The 16640-nt window shown below is 37.4% G+C and overlaps 1 protein-coding gene across 7 annotated transcripts in view; it reads left to right on the top strand.

The window, feature by feature from the left end:
• RIMS2 (regulating synaptic membrane exocytosis 2) overlaps positions 1–16640 on the top strand; it is a 293405-nt gene that overhangs the window by 208676 nt on the left and 68089 nt on the right. The window lies entirely within an intron of this gene.

Genomic DNA, 16640 nt, shown 5'->3' with positions numbered 1-16640 from the left:
CAAAACATTATACTTCATCCTACAAATTTATATTAATAGCTTTCCATGGATTAAGATTTCTGGGTATTTAATATATTAGCATTATTATTGCAGATTTATTGTTACATTACAGTGATAGAGAATTAAAAAGGTGCAATTCAGATTTAATGTTTGATTGTAACGTGTGTGTGTGTGTGTGTGTGTGTGTGTGTGTGTGTGTGTAAGATTTTGGGCCAGTCACATTCAACCCAACCCTCACAGGGTCGCCAGGGAAAATAGGAGGAGTAAGATGTGTTGAATATATTCTCCACTTTGAATTGTTTGTAAAAATAATAAAGGTGGGATATAAATTAAATTAAATTAATAATGCTAGTGAAGATTTTAAGATGTGGCTTTGAATTTTAAATCAAATACTTGTACTCAAGATCCGTATGCTTATCTGTGCCTTTTCAGATGTAACTAATGAATAGATGAATGCAAGACCAAAAGGAAATTACAGGGCTATAGAATAAACTGAGCATAAAACAAAATCCAGAAGTTAATACCAACATTTTTCTATATTGTTGCCAATAAATTAACACCAACTCAAGTGAGACCTTATCTTTTTAAGTTGTATCTCACATACTGTAAAAAGATTCAGAAAAGGATTATGATGCAACATCCATACTATTCAGGATTTATTTTATCTATGGTATCACCAATTTCATTGTAGATTTGCTCTGATAAACAAACTAGGAAATGTTTGCAGTGGCCAAGAAGCCTAACATAATGGTTGTTACACTGGGTTGCCAATGATGACATGGAAGTGAATCTGTTAATTGGGGCCTAGCTATATGGATCAGTCATGCCATGCAGACACTCCCAGAGTGTTTCTCTAAAAGCCATACGCTCAGAGTTAAAAATTCCTACATTAGATTTTGTTTCACTTATTTCGCTTTATCTTAAAATATTAAGTCAGGTAAAATTAGAACATGTTTTACTGCAAACGTTTGACTAATTAGAGTGTGATATGCACTTAAGCTAAAACGTTCTGCAATCACATTTGCAGAATTGCTATTTACTTGATAAGAAACCCAGCCCCCTGTCCAATATTGCTAAAAGAAGATATAGACGAATCTTTGTTTCACTTTCTACAATGCTTGACTTTTTCAAACATTTCTGTTCTGTTTCACTCACATTTTCCACCTTAAAACTGCATGAAAATTCATATGGAATTTATATGCAAATGTATTGTGGAAACATTTTTTTTCAGTCTATGTCATGTATATATTTTCTCTAAAATGTATACATTTTATGCATAAATTTCAATGTTATATCCATATTTATTGCACTGCAATATTTCCAGAAGCTCAAAAGCCAAAGGATATTTGTCCTTTGGTTCTTATATTAGTTCAGATTACATCAGTTCATATTAAAATGCCAATATTATTTATTCAAGGTAAAACTGACTTTTTCTCCAGAACATGAGAATAGAACATTGTTTTCTTAATAATCAAAAAGACAAAGCAATAAAATTCATAATTAGGTCACAATATATCTTCATGACATTACCATAGATTCCTATGGTAAATATTGTCAGAGTATGATGGATGATTGGGAAGTCCAAAACTATATTATCAAATAGGAGGAAATAGTTTTGAAGGATATGAATGCACAATAGAACTCTGCATAATTTTTTATTTCTTAGTTCAGCAGAATGCATAGCGATAGCATAGCACCATGAATAGGTTGGGGTAAAGATTCCTTTGGAGTTTGGTGACTTAAGTTTGCTCTATGTACACATGGACAAGGAATTCAGAAGCATGATTGGCTTGATTGCTCATGATGAAACCTAGAATTACTGAAAATGAAAGACTATGAAAGAAGAGCAGACTATTTTTTCATAGCATCAATAATACATCTTAGAAATGCATATTGAAAAAGGAAACTAATGAAGGAAGCTAAAGTAGAACAATGATGAGAAAAGAAATTACAACTATTATATGAAAAATATTAAAAGAATGATCAATTTTTTAACAGTCTGAACAAGAGAGTGAATATGAAGAAAAGAGGGCATGGGAACTGTTTGAAAGAATGTTATGGAATGACACAGAAGTATTTGAAGTTATTCTAATTGGAAGCATTAAAATGATAGTGAAGGTATAAAGTGAAAAGGCTGTAGATGAAGAAAAATGCATATAAAATAGTTGATAAAAATGATAAAAGGTACTATATAAAAAGTGTATAAGGGAAAAGGTAATTGCATAAAATGTAGTTCAAAGAGAGCAAGGAATGGCTAAGATAAAAAGAGGTACAGAAAAAGTTGGAATAAAAATATTTTTGAAGTGGTTGAAAAGAGATAACTGGGAAGCCTTTTGCATAATGAATAAATTTAAAAGTAAAAGTGATAAAATTATTGGACTGAAGCTGAAATGAGAGAAATCTGGCAGGAATATTTTAGGGATGATGATAATGATATGTTGATGATTGTCATTGAAAGGAATGTTGTAAGTTATAAATTCTGTAATATGGTTAAAAAATGCTTGTATGAATTGTTTAGCTGGGGAAAAGCTAAAACACAGCAGTGGTTTGCTTCTGGATTTTTTTAACTTTCCTAATTCCATTACTGTGTATTAGAAGAATGCTATTATTATTATTACATAAATCAAAGGGAAAGATAAATTGCAAAATATTCATTTATTAATCATGCTGGGGAGGTGTTTGTCAGAATTCTGATGTTTGGGAATGAATAGAATGCATAGCCAATGTTAACACTGATCAGGGAACAAGAGAACTTTGATGCCTCAGTGGTTGCTTAACATATTTATAGATAAATGAATTAAATGATCATGGCATATTGGTTGGGGATATAAATGTATATACTGTATACTACTGTATGCAGACAATGTATAAATTCATGAATGAGTGGTTCACAAGTAGAGAAAGCTAGTGAATAGATTTCTTTTTTTTTAATTCTTTTAGGAGATTTGATTTTTTTTACTCACAATTCACTTTTCTGTTATTCCCTAAAAGGGAGCAGCATGGTTGATAATTTTGTATATAAGCAACTAGAACCTGATGTGAATCACTGAATGGTTAAAGTTTCAAAGAACCGTAATTATTTCTTATATTTTTTATTTATAGAGTGGTTGTAAGTGACCATTAGTACCTTAAATAGTAACTTGGATGTGGAGAAAAAGAAGAACTTGACATTTAGGCTATAGAAATATTGGTGACAATTCTGCTTGCTAAAACAGGTGCTCAATGGTAAGCACAAGCATTAGTCAAATGCCGAAACTTTCTGTCACCCAGGACATTGGCCAAGAGACATCTATATAGATAAACGCAAAAACACTAACGCAGGAATCAAGAAATGATTTGAAATTTGGCGCGTATGCTCCTCTTGGCTTCTAGGTGCTCAGTAATAAAGGATTTTTAGAAATGACCATCAAAGCATTAGTATTTATTATATTATTATTAACATGCTCTGATGCTAAGGAGTTAGTTGTTCTACTCTCCCTCCCAACCTGAAAACTTGAATTTGGCTATCCTGAGAGAGAGAAGGGGATAGGATAGGGGAGGTTTCTGTGGGGCAAGCCTGAGGGAGAGAAGGGATAGGATAGGGGAGGTTTCTGTGGGGCAAGCCTGAGGGAGAGAAGGGGATAGGATAAGGGAGGATTCTGTGGGGCAAGCCTGAGGGAGAGAAGAGGATAGGATAGGGGATGTTTCTGTGCGGCAAGCATGAGGGAGAGAAGAGAATAGGATAGGGGATGTTTCTGTGGGGCAAGGTTGAGGGAGAGAAGGGGATAGGATAAGGGAGGATTCTGTGGGGCAAGCCTGAGATAAAGAAGGGGAGAGGAGAGGCCGATGGTATCAATTTATCAAGCCCAATCACATAGTTTCGTAGTGGAGCATGGGTATTCAGCTAGTCTTATGTATATAGTTAAGTCTCTCAGAAAGCATTCACTGCCTCCAAAGTGCTCCTATGTCATAACCTCTGTACATTTACTGCCAAAATGACATTCATATCTTTATACTTCAGTGTGAATTGGTGTTAATTTTTGTTCAGTTTCTAACCATTTACTTGGCAAAAATGAATTAGTTAAATGATGATAATCTAATGTTATTTTGGAAATTCTCTATGGAGTTTATTTTCTATTTGATGATGATTTGCAGCATGACTCCAATATTTTAATCTGCCCAGAGTTTCTGTGAATAGATATAAATTCTCTGGATAAATAATTGTTAGGTAATTTTCAGTAGGTCTCAGACATATCCGCTTTTATACATTTTATAATACTTTAATTTCATAAATAATTTTATTACAAAGTTATGTTTTATTTCTACCTTAAAACTACAGCACTATTTTGTACTGACTGTTATACATAGTTCTTGCAGTCCTTTCTACAAGATCTTTCTGGCTTTATAGATTTTTAAGGGGGAAAAGGCACTTTTGATTTTCCTGGGAATATAATAGTCAGCCATCCCTGCACCGATTGAAGACTCTGCATTGATTTGTGCATCTAACAACCCAGGATGACATACATCACACTGCAATCTCAGGAAGAAAGCGTGTTTAGTTACATTTTCTTTCCAATACAACATTGTAAAGGATCTATTTATGGTACTGTGTATAAAAAGTACATATGGTATGAAAGCAATAAGCAAGACCAGATTGATTGATTGATTGATTGATAACAAAGTATTTTTTGAATCAAATTTGTGCTTCTTTCTTTGAATGTGAGTAATAAAATAATGATGGCAAACCCTGTGGACTCCGTATGCCAAAAATTCAAACAAATGTCTAACTTGATTTTGCTGGCATGTCACACACCCCTGCTCTCCCCCCTCGAACAAAAGAGAAACTAATTTTACATGTATTTATTCTGCCATTTACCTTCAAGGAGACATCTCTTTTCGTTGACAGGCCCTTGCAGCCTACCAAAGGCAGGAGAAGTTTATTCTTTGAAGAATGCTGTTCTGCAGCTTCCGAAAATGGCACAAAAGCATACCTGTATTTTGTGTGATTTTCAGAAGGTCCTGAAGCTATGCAGGAGCATGCTCTGAGATTAAATTATAGAAATTTAAACCACTGGATTATTTTCACATTATAATATGCTATAATATCTTTCACCTCATTAGGATGGAGATTTTTTTCGTTTCTTTCTACCTTTATTCTGAACTAATGGATTATAATCTACCCATTTTCCAGAAAACTCTATCTGTGTCTGTCTATGTTTTCCCATCTCTTTTCTGAATCTTTCTTGAGCTGTGAATCTACTGTTACAGAACTAAAAACAAAACTGTCCATCTTCCATCTTATCAGGGGAGATGAAGAATTCTTGAACTGGACTCAGGAAGCACTTGGAAAATAGCACAATTACCGAAAGACCTCTGAAAACATGTCATAAAATCAACTGGGTGGAGCAGAGAGATGGAAAAATATGTCATAAAGGCAAAATGTATCAAAATTCACTGTCAAAAAGAGCTGCAGAATAGATTCCAGGGCATGAACTTTTAAATTCCTGAATGAAAACCAGCTTCACAGATTAGGGAAGAAAACTTTACAAGTTCTGCAGAGGGAAAGATTTCTCCTTTTGCCCTGAAGAAAAGGAAGTAATAATGATTGGAAACTCTTACTAAGAGGGACAAATTTGAAGACACTTCAAGGGACTATGAGCAGTGGTGACATTCATTTTTTTTTACTACTGGTTCTGTGGGAGTGACTTGGTGGGCGTGGCAGGGAAAGGATACTGCAACATCTCCATTCCCACCCACTCCATTCTCACCCCACTCCTGGGGAGAGGATATTGCAAAACTCCATTCCCACCAGCCAGAGGTGGTATTTGCTGGTTCTCCAAATTACTCAAAATTTCCACTACTGGTTCTCTAGAACCTGTCAGAACCTGCTGAATTTCACCCCTGACTATGAGGCTCTAAGAATCTGGAAGTTTTGGGGTGTTTTCTTCACTAATTGCTTTCTGTCAACAGTATGGCCCAGAAGGAGAAAGAAGAATACAAGAAGTATCTATTGACTACACATATGATGTCAGCAAGAATGATGCTTTGAATTCTTTAAGAATAAGATGCAAGATTCCTGACAAGAGATCAGAATTAATGCTGTAAAAAAAAACTCACTTCAAGACATACGCATTTTGAGAGCACGCCTATGTTGTTCCATTTAAATATTTCAGCAGATTAATAAATTAATGGTTAACTTTTTATGGATGGAACAAAAAGTCAGAATTTCTTAACTCTTTGTTAAGAGTTACATTTCTTTTAAGAATGTGGTGATTTTACACAAATACCATTTGTGCTTATTTGTTAACCTGGATCATGTATTCCGATGGAAATAATATTAAATGCATATGATTGTGGGCTGAGTTTGAGAGTTGTTATTTAGTACTTTTGCAATCTTGATAAGTACAGGGTACTAATTAGAATAGGGATTTAGTTACTTTCTAGCATTATTTGAAAATGATTGGTAAAATCTGGGTTTTTTTTGTGTGGGGGAATGTGGATTCACAATGGAATTACTATCTCTAATGAACTATTAAGTAACAATACATTTAAGACATCTGCTATTCCACAAAAGGAATATAATTTACCTAGAAAGGCTACATGGCTGTATATACAGTTAAAACATTTAGCGTCTACATTGTTTGGGCTTGATCTCCTTGCAATCCCAGTTACACCCCCATTTTTAACATTGTTAATGACTTTTATGAAAATTAAACCATTTATTATAATCAAAAAATTAAGATTTAATAAATACATTTGGGTCATATTTGCAATCCAAAGAGTACTTGCTAAGGGAGAACAATTATTCGCTGTTATAAAGAAAAAGTGACTTTGTGACCAGTGGTCATATTTAAAATTTTCATGGTACTGTAAAACAAAGAAAAGTGAAGTAAGATTGTAAGCACAGTCACAGTCATGATTTTTCACTTAGTGACTGCTTCATTTAATGACTGAGTTGCCTATCCTAATTGTGGGTATCTGTTGGACCTCTCAGTGTATCATTAAATAAAATTGGGTTTTAACTGTAATAAATTTGACAGAATTTGACAGTATATATGCTCTCCAGTGGTTTGGCATTACCTTCTTCAAAGAGCTGAGAATCTTGTTGGCTTTGTGCCTAAGGAGATATTAAAACTCAAAATATTCCAGTTTCTAGCCTGATATCTTAAACAAACTGGCTGATTCCATGTTAGTTAGATATTATTGTTATGGTGTACCAGATGCGTCAAAAAGTTAAAGGCTACATATGTCAGTATTTTATTAAAATCTACCTATCTACTTACCTACCTACCTACCTACCTACCTACCTATATACACTATATTGCCAAAAGTATTCGCTCCCCTGCCTTTACTCGCATATGAATTTACTGTAAGTGACATCCCATTCCTAATCCATAGGGTTCAATATGACGTCGGTCCACTCTTTGCAACTATAACAGCTTCAACTCTTCTGGGAAGGCTGTCCACAAGGTTTAGGAGTGTGTTTATCGGAATTTTTGACCATTCTTCCAGAAGCACATTTGTGAGGTCACACACCGATGTTGGACGAGTGTACGTGGCCTACCACTTCGGGGCTGAGTTGCTGTCATTCCCAAACACTTCCACGTTCTTATAATGCTGCTGAGAGTTGACTGTGGAATAATTAGGAGCGAGGAAATTTCACAACTGGATTTGTTGCACAGGTGGCATCCTGTGCGGGAATTCACTGAGCGCCTGAGAGCGACCCATTCTTTCACAAATGTTTGTAAAAACAGTCTGCATGCCTAGGTACTTGATTTTATACACCTGTGGCCATGGAAGTGATTGGAACACCTGATTCTGATTTCTTGGATGGGTGAGCCAATACTTTTAGCAATATAGTGTATCCACCCATGACTCAGGACGGCTCCAATAATGTCAGGGATACCAATAAAATATTTCATCTTATGAAAATCATCAGATAGATTGTATTTGGAGTGTTGCAAAAAAGATGATTATGTACTCATAGAAAACGTTATATCTCTTGATACTAAATCTCGGCTTAATGAAATTAGTCAGCTCTCCTCCTTTGAATTACTTTTGTATTGACAGAGAGGCAAGACTGGACTATAGGATACCATATTATCTGTGTTCAATTACTGTTTTAGAAACCAATCTGCCTTTGAGTAGGCTTTTAAATACATGAACACATATTTAGAAAAAAAATAGCTATATATTGGGGTGTGTGCTCTTTTTAAATTTTAATTAAATATAGAATTTTTTCCCCACTATTGAGGGAGATTTTGGGGGGGGGGTATTTTTTATGTAGTGTGTTGTTCATTCACAAGGTTGTGTCTGATTCTTTGCAATTCCATGGACGATAGCACTCCAAGTCACCCTGTCTTCCAATGTCTCCTGGAGTTTTCCCAAATTCATGTTCATTGCGTTGATGACACTATCTAACCATCTCATCCTCTTCTGTTCCCTTCTCCTTTTGCCTTCAATCTTTCCCAACATCAGGGTCTTTTCCACTGAATACTCTCTTCTCATTTGGAGGGCCAAAGTATTTGATTTTCATCTTCAGTATCTGTCCTTTCTGATAACAGTCAGGGTTGATTGCTTGTAGAATTGACTGATTTGATATCCTTGCAGCCCAAGGGACTCTCGGGAGTCTTCTCCAACATCATAATTCAAAAACACTAATTCTTCAGTACTCAGCCTATCTTTATGGTCCAGCCTTAAATTACTATTGGGAAACCATAGTTTTGACTATGCAGACCTTTGTCAGCAAGATCATAGCTCTGCTTTTTAATACGCCTCTAGGATTGCCATAGCTTTCCTCCCAGGGAAAGCAAATGTCTTTTAATTTCAAGTCACTGTCTGCAGTGTTCTTGGAGCCTAAGAAAATAAAATCTGCCACTGATTCCATTCCATCACCTTTTATTTGTGAGGAAGTGATGGATGCCATGATCTTTGGTATTTTTTGATGTTTCAAGCCAACTTTTGCACTCTCCTTATTTACACTCACCAAAAGGCTTTTTAGTTCCTCTTCACTTTCTGCCATTAGAGTGGTATTGTTTGCATATTTAAGGTTGTTGGTATTTCTCCCCGCAATCTTAATTCTGGCTTATGATTCATACAGCCTGGAATTTCATATCATCTACTCTGCATATAAATTAAATAATCAGACTGAAAATATGCAGTCTTGTCATACTTGTTTTCCTATTTTGAACCAATCAATTGTCCCATGTCTGGTTCTAATTGTTGCATCTTGATCTGCACAAAGGTTTCTCAGGACACAGGTAAGGCGGTCTACTACTCTAATTAATCTCTTTAAGAACTTGCCACAGTTTGTTGTGATCTACACAATCAAAGACATTACCATAGTCTTTGTAGATATTTTTCTGGAACTCCCTTGTTTTCTCCATAATCCAGTAAATGTTGGCAATTTGTTCTCTAGTTCCTCAACCTCTTTGAAACCCAGCTTGTATTACTGATAGTTCTCAGTTCAGATATTGCTGAAGCCTAGCTTGTAGGAATTGGAACATGATCTTGTTAGTGTGTGAAATGAGTGCAATTGTACCAGTAACTCAAGAACATTCTTTGACATTCCCCTTCTTTGAGATTGGAAAATAAACTGACCTTTTCCAATCCTGTTGAGTTTTTCACATTTTTTGGAATATTCAATGCAATACTTCAATATGCATTGCATCATTTTTGTTGTTGATAATGCTTGTTAAGGCCTACTTGACTTTGTACTCCAGGATGTCTGGCTTGAGGACAGCAATTCCAGCATCAGTGACTTTAAGACCCTGAGTATTCTTGCCACTTCTTCTTAATCTCTTCTTCTGCTAGGTCTCTACCATTTTTGTCCTTTATTGCACCCATCTTTGCATGAAACATTCCCTTGATATCTGCAATTTTCTTGAAGAAATCTAATCTTTCCCATTCTATTGTTTTCCTCTTTTTCTTTGCATTGTTTATTTAAGAAGGTGTTCTTATTTCTCCTTGGAAATCTGCTTTCGGTTGGGTATATCTTTCCCTTTCTCCTTTGCCTTTCATTTTCCTTCCTTCGTCAACTCTTTGTAAGACTTCATCAGATATCGACTTTGCTTTCTTGCATTTCTTTTTCTTTGTGATGGTTTTTAGTTGCTGTCCAATCTTATGAACCTCCATCAATAGTTCTTCAGGCACTTTGTTTACCAGTGATGAAAATAACCAGTCCCTGTGCCAGGGATTTAAAAGAATAACCAGTCTCTAATGCAACTTGCCCAATAAAAGTGTAACATGGCAAAGCAATGGGCACTACAGTGTGCAGCTGGTTGTAACTTCCGAGTGGTTTTGAAAGGCAGCCTCATGTAAAGTGCATTGCAATAATCTAACTGGAGGGTGATTAAGCATGAGTGCCTGTGAGCAACGCCGTTTCATCCAGGAAAGGGTGCAATTATGGTGCCATCCTTCCCCAGCCATGGTGCCACTTGCTCATCAAGCAGGAGACATAAGTCCAAGAGGCCCCCAAATTGTACCCCAACTCATTCCAGGCGCATGCAAAGATAAGTCACTAGAATGTGGGGAGAGGAGTGAATAATCCAAAGCCACTTAGTCTTGCCAGGATTGAGCAGTTATCAGTTTATTCCCATTCACATTCTTACAGCCTCCAGGCACTCAAGCAGCACTACAACGGCATCACTCGTTCGGTCAGAGTTAGAGATGTATAGTATGTATCATCAGTATAGTGATGACACCGTACTCATGCCACGAGATGACGTCAACCAACTATTTCATGTAGATGTTAAAAAGGAGAGGGGAGAGACCTGAGGCCAACCCATACTGCAACTCTTAACCCAGCAACACTGACTAAAACCAGCCACTGAGAAACACAAATTGCTGCCGACCACTCCCAGCCTCCAGAAGGTAACATGATCAAGGGCTTTGAAAACCACTGAAAGATCTAGGAGAGCCAGAACTGTTGCACCACTCTATCCCAGGCTCACCATAGGTCATAGGCAAGCACGACCAGTGTCGTCTCAGTGCTATATCCTGGCCTGAACCCAAACTGAAAAGGGTTCAGATAATTTTCTTCATCCATTCTCGGTAGCTGCACGCCTACCATCCTTTTAACAACCTTCCTCCGGAAAGGGAGATTGGAACCTGGATAAAATTTATCTAACAGCTGGGTCCAAGGATGGCCTCTTGAAAAATAGGTGCACCATTTTCTCCTTCAAGACAGGCAGTACCACCCCCTATTAACCAGCCATATGCCACCTCCCAGTAGGGACAGAGTCTAGAACACTGATGGCTGAGCTCATAGCTACTAATATTCTGTTGATTTCCTTGAGGTCAACTGCCAGATGAAAAGGCTCAGACATGCCTCTGTCATTTCTGCCCAGCCAATGTCCAACTCAGAGCAAACTCAAGAAACTTTATCTGCCAGGTACTGAGGAATATTCCTCACAGCGGCCCAAAAGAGTGATCTGTCTTTATCTAGAAGGGACCCAATTGCCTAAAATTGCTGCTATTTTCTGATGCAGTAAGGGCAGAGAAATAATTATGCTTCACCATCCTTATCCCCATAAATAGTCTTTGTATGTTATCTGTGCTCAATTGGCTTCACTCTGTGTCTTACTCCTATCATTTTATGTCTCTTATGTTGCTACATTGTGGACCTTCTCGGTAAACCGAGATGCTCAGTGAGATCTGTACACAGAGAATCCATAGAGACACAATTTAGTTCATTATCCCTGTCCCCTTCTAATTTCAAGGGACAACAAGGGCTTATGCTGAATCGTATGTCATATTTCAGGAAAAAGCGTGTTTCCTCTGAAACTGCACTATAGTAGGCTATCATAATAGATTCCACCTCCCTGCATTGTGGGGCAGCTGTTAAGAACTCTAGAACCAACAGGGAGTGGTCTTGTGTCTGTACTGTACAGTACCCTTGTACTGATGTTAACTGCCCACCAGATCCAGTTACAATGCCACCGTGCCAAAGCAAACACCAGATCCAGTAGATCAGGTCATGAATAAGTTGAACCAAGGCCATGGTTGCCCTAGTGGTCATGAACTCCTGTGCTGTCTCAATCCCTGGGCTCAGAGATAGCAGATTGAAATCCCCCAGACACACGAGGCTGGGGAACCACTGCCAGTTCCATCACCAGGTCCAGGAACTCAGTTAGGAATGCAGTTACATTGCAGGGAAGAAGATAAATCTACAGCCATCCCTACTGATTCCTCTGGCTCAGCATCATAAAGAGGGTTTCATATCTGATGATGCCTGTGACAAGGCCCCTGGAAGCCACAAGAAATTCACAAACAACAACCGTCATACCTTCACTCCTCCCCTGGTGTCCTGGCTTATGCCACATTTGAAATCCAGACAGTCCATTTCAGAGAGGAGAACCCCATTTTCTGTGCCATACCAGGTCTTGATAATGCAAGTCAAGTTGACCCTCTTATCTACAATCAAATCGTGGATGAGGTGGGCTTTATTGCAAGCTGACCTTACATTAAGTAGCAGCAACTGCAGGCCACATATTTAACTAACAATCAGAAAATTTTTGCAAAATGTAATTAAATGTCTTTCCACCACAGGTCCTTAAGAAACAGTCCTTGGTATACCTTTTGAACAAAGAATTTGTCTTTGTAGTTGAAATAGAGTTGGTGGCATGCATACTTCTGATTTATGGATTGCAACTGATCTGAGACAAATCTTTATTTTATCTTTACTAATTTTCAACCAGGCTGTTTAAACCGTATATATATTAATTTTCTCTAACTTTAGGCCCAGTGTGAATCTGGTGGTAGCCAAATTTTTGGCTGCCATAATTAGATTCAGGAAGAAATGTCCTGAATGATTTGTTTTCCATTAATGTCAACATGTAAATACTTTTTCTTTCTTTGCTGTTATGTTTGTCCTTGCTTATGTTTGTCCTCTGACTGTAATAAACTTTTCATTCATTCCAGAATCATGTAGTTCTAAAAAGAGTCAGAGGAAGACTGCTAACTTTTACTTGGCCCATTGATGATTTATTGTTTGTAGCCAGTCCTTTTTCCTTCTTCTTTTAAATCTACAGTTCATAATATGAATTTGTTACCAGCCTGAGAAGGAATGTGACACAGGAGAATATCATGGATGATTAGACAATCCTAATTAAAAATATGCTTTCACTTCCCTAGTTGCAGCTTTATTATTCAATATTAGCAGATCAAATACTCCAATCTATTGTTTATATCATACTACTCAGGTTGTGTCTGGATGTTTTATCCTGGGGTGGACAAGCTTCTGCTTTATTGTATTCTTGGGTGTGTATGTTGTGTTGGTAGAAAAATCTTCCTGAGCTTTTCAGATATTTCTGCAATGTATGTCTGGAATGAGAACATTGTTTTGTTTGTTGTTCTCTTCTTTGTATGGTATGGAAGAACTCCTGCTGGAGTTGTGATAGCTATAAGTTCTGAGGGCTTCCTTGGTGTGTTTTAGTTCTTTTTCTTTTCCCTCTTTTCTGGTAGGCAATCCTTCAATGTGGTGGTGGAGGATTCTGATCGCTCCCATTTTGTACTCCAGTGGGTGGTGAGAATCAAAATGTAAATGTAAAATTTAAATGCAAATGTGAAGGAGTAGTGAACATTTATTTCAGATTCTAAGAAACATTGGTGATATCTCTGAAAAGTCATCTCCAATACATCCTGACAGATAGTTAATCTGGAATATCCGTTTTATATTGAAAAGATTGGATAAATGTGCTCCTTTTTTCATTTTAGCCAATTTTGTTTTAGTTAAGATATATGTGATCATTATTAATTCACACCGAGTATGCATGGGTGAAGGGATTATGGTTAGCTTTGTTTGGGGAACTAAAAATGACCAAGATGGAAAAAAAGAATTTATTGTGCAGAGTCACTCATGCCATGGTCATCTCCCAGAAGGATAACTGCACCATGGTCTACAAGGGGCTACCCTTGAACAGTATTTGGAAGCTGCAACTGGTACAGAACTCAGTGGCATGGATATTTTTGGAGACCACTTGGGTGGTTCATGTATGACGCTGGCTGCCATTTTGCTTCTGAGTGCAATTCAAGGTGTTGCTCATTATCTTTAAAGTACTTTGTGGCATGAGTCTGGGCTATGTGAGGAACCATCTCATACCAATCTGCCCCATTCATTCCAGTTGAAAGGGCCTGCTTCTGATTTTGTCAGCCATAGAATTTCAGCTGGCAGGGTCCAGGAAATGAGTTTTTTTCTGCTTTAGCCCCTGCCCTCTGAAATAGTCTCCCATTGAAGGGAGTTCCCCCCCCCATACTTCTGGCCTTCCGGATGGGCCTAAAGATTTGACTCTGCCATTGGCCTGGGGCCTATTACTGATAGTGAAAAAAAAGATTCTCATTCCCATCATCTTGGTTTTTAACTTTTAACTATTCTATTATTATAATTCTATTCCATTTTTCTAATTTTAATTTTTCAACTTTTTATTATATTGTAAACCAACAAAGAGTTGCTATTCCATGAGATAGGTAACCTAGAAATGTAATAAGTAATTCTTAAAAAAAAAGAATAATAGAAAATTGCCAGAGGATATTCAAAGTCTGTTCTTTTTATGTGTGAATAACAACACAAGATTTCCTTCTTTCTTGTGTCCTTGAGGCTCTGAAAGGGGTTTGGGGGGGGGGGGATGAATCTTTTGGTCCAGGAATGCCCATAACTGAGGTAAGGTTATGGATCTATATATCACTATTGAGACAAAATTGATCCCTGCTTTCCCAATTATAAAGTCCAGTTATTACTCATACCTTTTGTCATGGTCTGGTTTGGAGGAGGAAGAGTTGGTGACACAATAAGCAGAGACTCCAGGGGCCGAGGATGAGACAGCCTCAGGGGTGTCTGGCAGTGGGAAGAGGCAGTCGACCAGATAGAGAGAAGCCTGCAGGAGTAGATCAGCTGCAGAGGGACAGTGGAGATAACAGGCTCCAGACCACCTTTGAAAAGGAACAGTTGTCTCCCCTGCCCAATGGCATGAGAGCAGAGTGGAGAGAGGCACAGAGGAAATTGGTGAGGTTGCTCATGAGGAAGCAGCCCCATCTTCTTCACAAGGAACACCTGGTAAAGCATGATTTAACCAGACACTAGGGGGAAATCTATCAGGAATATCTATTTTCTTTGATGCACACCTTGCTGGCATTCAGGAATACTTCCTTGAGAATCTTGCATCATGTTTCTTGGCCCTGAACTTCGGACTCCATTTGTGGACATTGGACTTGGCTCTTTGACTTCAGACTCTTAGACCATGCTTTTGTTTTTGGAACCCTGGACTGATGTGGCAGACTTGGTACTTGTGGATATTGCGGCTTCCCTCTTGGCCTCGGAGGGGTTGGTCATGGAACTAGGGAATTCAGACTGAGGGAAAACAGAGCTGGGGCAGAGCTTCACTGGCAGCATTGATGTGTCATTTGGTGCTGTGTTAAGTATGTAATAAATGGACTCTACTTAATCTCTGCCTTACCAACATGGCTTGGGTCAGAACACCTCTTTCCTTCCTTATACAGTATGTAGTTCTGGGTAGTTTTTGCATTAACAAACTTGTATAATAAACCTGTCATTAGATTTTGCTTTTCAAGAAGTGAGTTTCCTAGGGATTCCTTTGAATTTGTGGGCCTATGCTGTCACCAAAGCAGCTTTAGCCTTTTACATCTATGTTGTCTCTAAAGTTAAATAAGTTTGTCATCACTTTTTTCCTTTGAATGGGTAGTATTACTTCGTGTCAGTGTATTTCTGAAAAGATACCTACAATTAATAATACCTCATGCATCTCTCTATTTGAACTAATATTTTTAGATACCAGTATTGCTTTTCATCCAGTGTTCAATAATTGTACTAATGACTAGCTGTAAATTTCTTTATTGAGTAGCATTTTTTGATTAAATTAATTGGACATATACATATAATAAAAAAATTACGGGGAATGTGGCATCATAGAAATAAGTACTAATAAATAAGTATTAATAAATACTTCATTTATAGTGGTAACTGGGTTAGTCTTAATATATGGATCTTAATATTTTCCTAAGGGCTGATAACATACTTGCATTCACATAAAATGAATTTAAATTATCTACTTGTATCCATAGAGACACTGAGGGATATGAAAGGATTTATTTGAGCTATATAATTTTTTTAAACTTGAATTAATTCCTATTAGTTTGGCATTATAGCAGTATCTTGGCCTGTCAGGAATATGTACCATTGACCTGGGGATATTTTTATTAGTCAAAATGGGTGAGCCCCTTATTTAAGTAACATAGCAACTTGAAACCATCATTTGATTTTCCACTGAATTAGGGTAGATATGCTGATGTCCTATATTTTACATCACATCTAGTATTGCTGGCATCATTCAGAAATTCAATATGTGACTCAAAAATCCATGTGCCATATGGGATTCTGGTCAGAGGCCAGCTTACTGGAATATAGTTGGGATTCTTATACACACCCACCCATATTGTGCACACATATGCATGCCCGCACACATACATACATATACACACAGAGAGAGACAGAGAGAGACAAAGACAGAGACTAGCACACATATACTGATGGATTACTTGATTGATTGATTATGTGCCCTTGAGTCAGCGTTTACTCCTAGCAACTACATAGGTAGATTTTCTCCATGGTGAACTGTCCTAGTCTTCCAACAATGCATTCATCACAT

Source organism: Thamnophis sirtalis, unplaced genomic scaffold (assembly GCF_051295495.1).
Source record: "Thamnophis sirtalis isolate CommonGarterSnake01/CBP01778 unplaced genomic scaffold, rThaSir2_p1.2 scaffold_2, whole genome shotgun sequence".
Lineage (NCBI taxonomy): Eukaryota > Metazoa > Chordata > Lepidosauria > Squamata > Natricidae > Thamnophis > Thamnophis sirtalis.
This window is presented reverse-complemented; position numbering and strand designations above follow the sequence as displayed.